Raw genomic sequence first — 10,866 nt, forward strand, 5'->3', positions numbered from 1 at the left:
CTTTGGAATGTAGGGCACGCCCGCCACATTCCAAAGACTCATGAACAGAGTTGAGGTGGGGGTTAAAAAAAAACTGTGCCGTCTATTTGGACTCTGTAGTGATCTTTAGAAAGTCCTGGAAGGATCACACGGTAAAGTTGGCCAAGCTCTTTGAACAACGACGAAAAGCAGAACTGGTTGTAAACTTAAATACATTTAATTTTGTGAAAGCAGAGTGGCGTTCTTGGGACACAGCATCGGTCATGGAAGGTTGAGCCCACGGAACCCAAAGATGAAAGCTATTGAGGAATTTCCATGACCAACCTCAAAGAAAGAGGTGCTCCGTTTCTTAGGACTCAATTAATTCGAAAGGAAATTTGTTCCAAACTTCGGCGGCGTAGTGGCACTGTGAACCGATCTTCTGAAGAAGAGCGCCAAATTTCCGTGGACAGTACCATGCCAGGAAGCATTCGAACATTTGAAATTAATATTAGCCACCAAACCAGTTTTAGCTACACCAAACGTTTCAAACCTGTTTAAAGTCGCCATCAATGCTCGTACCATTGGAGTTGGAGCTGTACTCCGACAGGAAGGTGAGGGTGGGATGGAACTGCCAGTTGGTTACTTTTCCAAGAAGATCAATATACACCCGAAGAAATACTTCACAATCAGAAAGGAACTATTGGGTTTGGTACTGGCCTTACAGCATTTTAATGTGCATGTCATGAGCAATAGTTCGGAGACAGGTGAGTACAATGAACGAAATCCGCTTACATTCTTAGAAAGTTTTCAAGATAAGAACATGAGACTATTTCATTCGAGTCTTATGTTACAGACATTTAATTTTAAAATTGTGCATGCTGCGGGTCAGATGAATGTAATCACAGATGCGTTATTAAGATTTAAATGATAGAGTTGAGATGAGATTTATCTTTATTCCATGTTATATATACAGGTACATGGGAAGATGTTAAGGTGAACACATATTAAGGTTATCTATGTCTTCGTAATGTGCTTAAAACATAGAGAAAAAAATGAAGCCATCTTTTCATTCTGATGGCCCACTTTTTTCTTCAGTAGGGGGGAGGGTTGTTCTGAAGATGTGGGTGAACTATAGTTTTGAAGAGAGTTTAAAGCGAGCAGTCACAGCACCAAGTGTTCTCAATAAGACACGATGTAACATGTGCTTCAGCTGCTGGAGTAGCTGGTTGCCTGGAAACGTCAAAAAAACAGTATCAAATTAGGCCAGTCGGTTTAAATTATATCCCAGAAACACCAAATTCCAATCAAGTTTGAATTGAGTATATTGATAATCTCAAACCTCGCTCCAATCTCAACAACCAATGACATAATCTGATGCTTTGGGATTATAAGACCAGGGAGAAATTGAACAGTTGGGAGGAGAACTTCCAAACCCCAGCGGGTAAACAGACTGCCTGAAAAAAGCTCTTGATAACGCACCTTTTTGATCAGTAACCTGTGATGTAGAAATCCCCAAGAAAAAAAGACATAGGAATATCCAAATAAAAAAAATCTGCCAGGTTTCGAGATGGGAAGTGCTGTTTTGTAAATCTGAGTTGGGAGTTTCATCAGACTAGTATTATAGAAGGTAAGGTAAAAGATATGTTAGTAAGGACTTGTATTTAGTTGTGAGAAAATTATTCTCAGTTTTACTATAAGAAATAAAGCTGTTGATTTTTACTTTAAATAGTTCTTGGCCACTCGAAGTTTTGCAGATTACTGTAAGGGATAAATCCTCCCTGTGTTGCTGGCTTTAAATTAAACAGTAGGATTTCCCCGTGTCGTCACACAAACCAACATGCATTTGATTTTGATTTAGAGTCATCGAGATGTACAGCATGGAAACGGACCATTCTGTCCAATCCATCCATGCAGACCACATATCACAACCTATTCTAGTCCCACCTGCCAGAAACCAGCCCATATCCCTCCAAACCCTTCCTATTCATATACCCATCCAGATGCCTCTTAAATGTTGTGATTGTACCAGACTCCACCACTTCCTCTGGCAGCCTATTCCACATACGTACCACCCTCTGTGTGATAAAGTTGTCCCATAGGTCTCTTTTATATCTTTACCCTCTCACCATAAACCTAGGCCCTCCAGTTCTGGACTCCCCCACCCTAATGAAGATACTTTGTCTATTTTTCCCGTCCATGCCCCTCATAATTTTGTAAACCTCTATAAGGTCATCCATCAGCCTCTGATGCACCAGGGAAAAAGGCCCCATCCTGTTAAGCCTCTCCCTATCGCTCAAATCCTCCAACCCTGGCAACATCCTTGTAAATCTTTTCTGAACCCTTTCAAGTTTCACAACATCTTTTCGATAGGAAAGGACCAGGATTGCACACAATATTCCAACAGTGGTCTAACCAATGTCCTGTATAGCCGCAACATGACCTCCCAACTCCTGTACTCAGTACTCTCACCAATAAAGGAAAGCATACCAAACGCCTTCTTCACTATCCTATCCAGCTGTGACTCCACTTTCAAGGAGCTATGAACCTGCACTCCAAGGTGTCTTTGTTCAGCAACACTCCCTAGGACCTTCCCATTAAGTGTATAAGTCCTGCTAAGATTTGCTTTCTCAATATGTAGCACCTCACATTTATCAGAATTAAACTCCATCTACCACCTCTTAGTCCATTGGCCCATCTGATCAAGATCCTCTTTTAATCTGAGATAACCATCTGCGCTGTACACTAAACCTCCAATTTTGGTGTCGTCTGCAAACTTATTAACTATACCACTTATGCTCACATCCGAATTATTTACATAATTGACAAAAGGTAGTGGACCCCACACTGATCCTAGTGGCACTCCACTGATAACTGGACTCCAGTCAGAACAAACAACCCTTCATCACCACCCTCTGTCTTCTACCTTTGAGCCAGTTCTGTATCTAAATGGCCAGTTCTCCCGGTATTCTGTGAGATCTTACCTTGCTCACCCGGTCTCCCTTACTGAAGTCCATATAGATCACAGCTACAGCTCTGACCTCATCAATCCTCTTTGTTACTTCTTCAAAAAATTCAATCAAGTTTGTGAATTACGATTTCCCACGCACAAAGACATGTTGACTATCCCTAATCAGTCTCTGCCTTTCCAAATACATGTACATCCTGTCCCTCTGGATTCCCTCCAACAACTTTCCCACCACCGACGTCAATTTCACTCGTCTACAGTTTCCGGGCTTGCCCTTATCACCCTTCTTAAACAGAGGCACCACGTTAGCCAACCTCAAGTCATCCGGCACCTCACCTGTGACTAGCGATGATACAAGCATCTCAGCAAGAAGCCCAGCAATCACTTCCCCAGCTTCCCACAGAGTTATAGGTCCTGGGGGGTTTTCCACCTTCATGCATTCCAAGACATCCAACACTTCCTCCTCTGTAATATGGACATTTTTCAAGATGTCGCCATCTATTTCCCTACATTCTATATCTTTCGTGTCCTTTTCCACAGTACATACGGAAGCAGAATACTCGTTTAATATCTCCCTCATTTTCTGCGACTCCACACAAAGGTCGCCATGCTGATATTCCACAGGGCCTATTGTCTCCCTAGTTATCCATTTGTCCTTAATACATTTGTAAAAACCATTTGGATTGTCCTTAATTGTATTTGCCAAAGCTACCTCATGTCCCCTTTTTGCCCTCGCGATTTCCCTCTTAAGTATATTCCGACTGCCTTTATCCTCATCCAAGGATTAACTCGATCTATCCTGTCTATACCTGACATATGCTTCCTTCTTTTTCTTCAACAAAGCCTCAATTTCTTTAGTCATCCATCATTCCCTTTCCCTACCAGCCTTTCCTTTCACACTAACAGGAATACGCTTTCTCTGGGTTCTCGTTATATCGTTTCTGAAGGCTTCCCATTTCCCAATCATCCCTTTACCTGCGACCATTTGCCCCCAATCAACTTTTGAAAGTTCTTGCCTAATACCGTCGAAATTGTCCTTTCTCCAATTTAGAACTTCAACTTTTAGATCTAGCCTATCCTTTTCTAATATAATTATGGTCACTGGCCCCCAAGGTGCTCCCCCACTGACACTTCAGTCACTGCCCTGCCTTATTCCTCAATAGTAGGTCCCGTTTTGCATCTTCTCTAGTAGGTACATCCACATCCAGAATCAGAAATGTTTCTTGCACGCACTTAACAAATTCCTCTCCATCTAAACACTTAACACTATGGCAGTCCCAGTCTATGTTTGAAAAGTTAAAATCCCCGACCATAACCACCATATTATTCTTACAGAATGCTGACATCTCCTTACAAATTTGTTTCTAAATTTCCCTCTGACTCTTAGGGGGTCTATAATACAATCCTAATAAGGTGATCATCTCTTTCTTATTTTTCAGTTCCACCCACATAACTTCCCTGGATTATTTCCGGAATATCCTCCCACATTAAAGCTGTAATGCTATCCCTTGTCAAAAAGGCCACTCCCCCTCCTCTCCTGCCTCCCTTCCTATCCTTCCTGTAGCATTTGTATCCTGGAGCATTGAACTGCCAGTCCTGTCCATCTCTGATCCTTGTTTCTGTAAGTGCTATGATATCCCAGTGCCATGTTCCAAACCATGCCCTGAGTTCATCTGCCTTCCCTGTTAAGCCCCCTCCCCCCCCCCCCACCCCACATTGAAATAAACGCAGTTTAATTTATTAGTCCTACCTTGGCCCTGACTGTTTGACTCGATTTTGTTCTCAACTCTACCAGTCTCAGATTGATCTCTTTCCTTTCGATTTATTACTATAGCCACATGTATCTAGGTAAAGTGAAAATACTTATTTCGTGTGCAGCACAAGTCGATTACACCTCAAACATTGCATGAGGGCAGCGCACAAAGAGCGAGGCCGATATTAAATTTGAGATTTCAGAGGTCTATTCAGAAGTCTAGGGCCAGCGGGGTAAGAAGCTGTTGTTGAATTTGCTGGAACGTATGTTTAAACATTTGTATCTTCTGCTGTCGTAAGAAGTTGGAAGATATCATCATCAGGATGGGCCGGGGTCTTTGATGATGTTGACTGCCTTTCTGAAGCAGCGGGAGGTACAAATTTTGTCGGAGGAATAAAGTTTGGTTTACATTATGGACTGGTCTGTATTTACAAATAAAAGACGGATGAACTCGTCTCCCAACATGCGCGAAACGTGGCTGCGTTGATTTTATTGAGTTCATTCATACCCAATTGATAATATTGAGAAACCGAGCCCATTTTGAGGGAATTTATTGAGATTGCCAGAAAGCAACCGGTTTGGGGATGATTCATCAATCAAAGCGGAAACAGAAACATGACACATCACTGACCTGAGTCCTCTACCAAGCCCACAAACATTCTGTGGAATGGAGAGAGCAAGAATGTCCGTGTCTATCTCTATGTCTGACTGACTGTCTCTCTCCCTCCCTCTGTGTGTGCCTGCTTATTCTCTCTTTCTCTCAACATTTCCATCTGCCTGTATCTCGCTCACAGTCACCATTTCTCTCTCTCTCTCTCTGTCGCTTTAAGTGCCTTACTGTCGCTCTTTGTCTCCTTCACTCTGCCTCTATCCATCTCCCTTGTAGCCTCCACTGCTATTTCTCCCCATTTTCACTCCTCTCAATCGCCGGTCACGACATCTCCTTTAACAAACCCCTTCCTCTCTCTCTCTGTCCCTCTCTCTCTCTCTGTTTCTCTTTCTCTGTGACTCTAACTCGCAACTTTGCCTCGTTCTCTCCCCCTCTCAATCTGTCTCAACACTCCCATTATCTTTGTTTCTGCCTCTGACTTTCTGTCTCGATCTCTCTATCTGCCTGTCTCTCACTCTCTGCCTCACTGTCTCTGAATGCGTCCACTCCACCCAGCAACTGTCTGTAGTGAGTCAACATCATTGACTCGAGGGAAATCAGTTCATTGTTCAGAAATATGAGAACAGTTGACGTCTGCTAATATTTAGCCTTCCATTTTATTAACCTATTCATGATGTTACCGGCGATCTCCATGGGACCATCTCAGTGCGATCATGAGCTGCTCTCTGAACCTGGGCTGAATCACAGCATAAATCCCAGTGTTAGTGCAGCAACTCAGCAGCTGTAGTTTGAAGCTCAATTCCATCATAAACACAGGGACACAGTCCGATAACCCAACCAGAACACGTGGATGCATATTGAATAGAATATTAATAATGACGACAACAGGATGAAATTTGCCAAGATAATCAGCAGAAATACAATAGAGTTTCTTCGACTCACCATCTCTGGGTCTCTGTGACTCTCCCCGCTGCTGGGATCCTGGAGTCTCCTGCGGGCTCTGCTGGTCGCGATAATGTGCCTAAACGTGAACGTATTGAGCAAAAGGATGAGGAGAAATGGGATGCCTGATGTGACAATACTGTACACGAACTCGATTGCTACCCAGGGCAGTGAGTTGTCAGCATACAGTCTAATCAGACAAAACCAGGGTTGGTTCACCAGATCATACTGCTCTGTCAGCACGAAATAGCAGAAAATGTTCTTTAAACGGCTCAGCAAATTCACTGGTTCCCAGAACCACAGCTGATGTTCCCTCTGTACAACATTTACTTTTCAGATTGTGGCAAGAAATGGCCTCAACTCGGTCAAAGGTGAAAGTCACAGTGAACCAGACAGAACAGTCAGTGGCTGCATAGAGCAGAACAGCATGAATGGACTCCAAGAAACGAAATTATTCTTTAAAAGTAATTGGAATGTGCCTCAATATTAGATCAAGAAGAGTTACCAATGGGTCAGTTACTGCCATGGCCACCAGGTAGCAGGTGATGCATTTAGAGAGACCGCAATTTCCCTTCTCGAGAATCACTATCGTCACAAGATAAACTGTGTGGAAATGAAACAGTTCGAATCAATAGAGATCAGGCTGGACACAAGATGATATTTTTAACTCGTTAGCAACTGGTACTTTTGAATGTGACTTTGTGTATTTATTGCGACATGAGAACGATCACTCCCATGCCTGATCACACACTGGAGGCAGGAGTGGCCCTAGCAAACATCAATAGAAGACCAAAAGAGGAAGAAATGCTCGGAGTGATAATGAGCACAGATTTCCAATAAGCCAGCAACATCGACAACTGAATACAAAGAGTAGAAGTTCATGAAGAAATCGAATTTTCGTATTAGCTGGCAACAATGAAGAGAAATGTATTGAAGAATGTATTTTAAAAAGCATTTGTCTCTTCATGTGATATTCCGATAAATTGTTTTCATATTCCATTACTCCTCTGACTCTGCGTTCATAACGCAAATTCCTACTAATGGCAGAGATGACGTTCTGGTCACCAAATTACAGGAAGGATGTGGACGCTTTGGAAAGGATTCAGAGATTTGCTAGGATTTTTTCCTGGTATGGAGGGAAGGTCTTATGACGAAAGGCCGAGGGGCTTGAGCCTGTTTTCGCTAGAGAGAGGAAGGTTGAAAGGTAACAAAATTGAGACATATAAGACAATCCGAGAGTTAGAGAGTGTGGACAGTGAAAATATTTCTCCTCAGATGGTGATGGCAAACCCGAGGGGACGTCGCTTTAAATTGAGGGGTCGTGGATATAGGACAGATTGCAGAGGTAGTTTCTCTACTCAGAGAGTATTTGGGGCATGGAACACACTGCCTGCCACAGTATAGACTCACCAACTTTAAGGGCAATTAAGTGGTCATTGAAAATGGAATATTGTAGGACAGATGTACTTCAGATTTGTTCCATGGGTCGGCGCCGAATGGTCTGTACTGCGATGTAGTGCTCTATGTTCTGCGTTCTATGTTCACTGACACGGAAGCTCCACATAAAGGGGAAAGCAGACCCCCTTTGGTTACACAACCAGGGTCTTTCGAGGTATGAAGGCAATCAAAACTGTGTGACTATAACAGCCCCAGTTCACTCCTCTCTCTCTCTCTCTCTTAATTACATCATCCACCACAAAATAGTTCAAAACTGACCAATCTAGCTAGGAATGGGAGGGTCACTGAGCGAAGTGACAGTGTGGATTGCCTCCAGGCAGCTGTCTCACTCTGCTCTCCGAGTGAAGTCAAGGAGTGGGAAACAATGTTTCATAGATGAGGGAGGGCACGTTTTGTCGATATCATCATCACATTGCTCACCCAGAAACACAGGCAATGTCCGGGAACCGGGAGGGCCATCAAGAAACATCTCGGAAAAACGGGTCGCCCTTTGAAGACAGAGATGAGGAGGAATTCCTTCTGTCCGAGGGTATTGAATCTGTGCAATTCTTTACCAGCGAGGGGTGTTGCGACTGGGTCATTTTAGTGTTGGCAAAGTTGAGAAAGGGAAAGAGATCTTTAATCAGGAAGAGAAATCAGGGACAATGAAGGAAGGTGGGGTTGAGAACGAATGGAATCAACCGCGGTCTCATGAAAAGGGAGAGGGGTTTCAATGAATTGGCTGTCTCCTGCTCCTCCATCTAACTGCTTCATAACTGAACACACTCGCCTGGCCATTTGCACTTAGAGGTGAGATTGTCTGGATCCTGCTCAGTCATGAGAAAGGCAGGGGTGCTGGGCTGCCTCAAATTCGGGTTACACAGCAGGCCCCTCCACAGAGCAGAGCTCGGCAGAGTCAGACACGGGCACAGGTCTGTAACACACCAGCGAAGTTACTTACCAGCCACAGCAGCGAGGAGCACGTTGTACATCCATTGGAGGACATGGCACAATTGATTTTGGTGTTTCAACGCTTACTTCCCCTGTTTTCTCTCTGCAGCAGAAGAGTCGCTGTTCTCAAATTCCAAACCTCTTTCCCTGTTTCCTCTCCGGAGCCTGAGCGTGGTATTTCCCCTCACAGTGTGGGGTCACATGCCGAAATGTGCCTTTATCTGTTGACCGATGCTGAAAAGTAAATATTGCACTGAGACACTGACGGCTGTGTTTCTGAGGACAGAGGCTGTACTGGGCTGTTTAAAGTCAGAAGTCACATGACACCAGTTTATAATCCGAAAGGTTCACATAGAAGAATACAGCGCAGTACAGGCCCTTCGGCCCTCGATGTTGCGCCGATCCAAACCCACCTAACCTACACTAGCCCACTATCCTCCATATGCCTATCCAATGCCCGCTTAAATGCCCATAATGAGGGAGAGTCCACCACTGCTACTGGCAGGGCATTCCATGAACTCACGACTCGCTGAGTAAAGAACCTACCCCTAACATCTGTCCTATACCTACCACCCCTTAATTTAAAGCTATGCCCCCTCGTAATAGCTGACTCCATACGTGGAAAAACGTTTTCACGGTCAACCCTATCTAAACCCCTAATCATCTTGTACACCTCTATCAAGTCACCCCTAAACCTTCTTTTCTCCAATGAAAACAGCCCCAAGTGCCTCAGTCTTTCCTCATACGATCTTCCTACCATACCAGGCAACATCCTGGTAAACCTCCTCTGCACCCATTCCAGTGCCTCCGCATCCTTCCTACAGTATGGTGACCAAAACTGCACTGAACTCACTAACTTTCGGAGCCCTGCTCCATCATGAGGTGAAGTGGAGGGAAGCGCACAGGCATCGATTTAAGGTGGAGAGGTAATGGCAAGATAGTTTCAGTGTATTAATAGTGTCAAAAGTTAATTCGGACAGTACAATCTATGAAACTAGGAATCGATTTATTAAGGCAGAAAGATAATTATATTTTAAAAATTAATAATAAGATGCTGTTGGGGAAAAAAAACAAATGGCTGCAATAAGAAATAGATATCAGAGTCGATTGCTGGGGGTCTAGCCAAAGTAACAAGTAATTCAAAACTGTGCACATTGGTCAAGGCAGAGAGATGATAACAAGTTATCGAGGTGATGGTGTCAAACCAGGGAAGTGAGGAAGATTTTAACAACACAGAGCAGTGTGGTGGGTTTACACGGAGCGCGACGCAAACCCCAGATCACGGTTGATGCCATCCTCAGGGGGGAAGGAGACTGGCGATCAGTTTCTGCTCGGCGAGTATGCATTGTCGTGTATCTCGAATGCCGACCCGAAGATTGCAGGTCATCCTTCCACTTGCTGTTCAGCTGTTCACCCTTTACTCACACCTCCTAACAGTTTTGATCACCTACAAAGGCTTGTTATTCAGCCTGTCAATACCCCACTCACACCAGCTGGAATTATCTCACCCATTGTCTGTCTCTCCGCATTTCACTCCACTTCACTTGTGGGCGGCACGGTGGTTAGCACTGCTGCCTCACAGCGCCAGAAACCCGGGTTCAATCCAGTGACTGACTGTGTTGGGTTTGCACGTTCTCCCCGTGTCTGTGTGGGTTTCCTCCCACAGTCCAAAGATGTGCAGGGTCAGGTGAATTGGTCATGCTAAGTTGCCCGTAGTGTTAGGTAAGGGGTAAATGTAGGGGTATGGGTGGGTTGCGCTTCGGCGGGTCGGTGTGGACTTGTTGGGCCGAAGGGCCTGTTTCCACACTGTAAGTAATCTAATCTAATTTTTAAAAAATCACGTGACAAAGGGAAAGCCCTCAGAAAGCTTGTGATTTCAAATAAACCTGTTGGGCTGTCAACCTGGTGTTTTGTGACTTCTTACCTTGTCGACTCTCGTCCAACACCGGCACCTCCACATCAGAGCGGCTTCAATTTTCTGGAATTGCATACTGATGGAGCGGTATGTGTTGGTTAACCAACCCGGGATTCATCTGGTTAGATTGTCTGCTGCCCGATCATCTTCCTCGGGTAACAATGTAGTTTGTCTGCAACTCCAGGCGTCCTATTTCTCCTGATTCTGTTGTTCAATGTTTTCATAGTCAGATGCAGACTCTGAAACCCGAGCAACATGGAGATTCCCAGAAACCGTGAGATAGGGAGTCAAAGAAATTCCAACATTTAGTGACCAGCTCCTTTCTGTTGTGA

General features: G+C 44.3%; 1 long non-coding RNA gene across 1 annotated transcript; it reads right to left on the minus strand.

The window, feature by feature from the left end:
- Window positions 1-683: 683 nt before the first annotated feature.
- Window positions 684-8,765, minus strand: LOC148138256 (uncharacterized). Its single transcript, XR_015754043.1, has 3 exons — window positions 8,630-8,765; window positions 6,232-6,310; window positions 684-1,191 (listed from the first exon to the last, which is right to left on the minus strand). It is a non-coding gene; the product is annotated as an uncharacterized LOC148138256 (long non-coding RNA).
- Window positions 8,766-10,866: the final 2,101 nt, after the last annotated feature.

This window comes from Chiloscyllium plagiosum, unplaced genomic scaffold (assembly GCF_037043375.1).
Source record: "Chiloscyllium plagiosum isolate Xiang-an unplaced genomic scaffold, Cpla_swu_hap1 HiC_scaffold_41, whole genome shotgun sequence".
NCBI lineage: Eukaryota > Metazoa > Chordata > Chondrichthyes > Orectolobiformes > Hemiscylliidae > Chiloscyllium > Chiloscyllium plagiosum.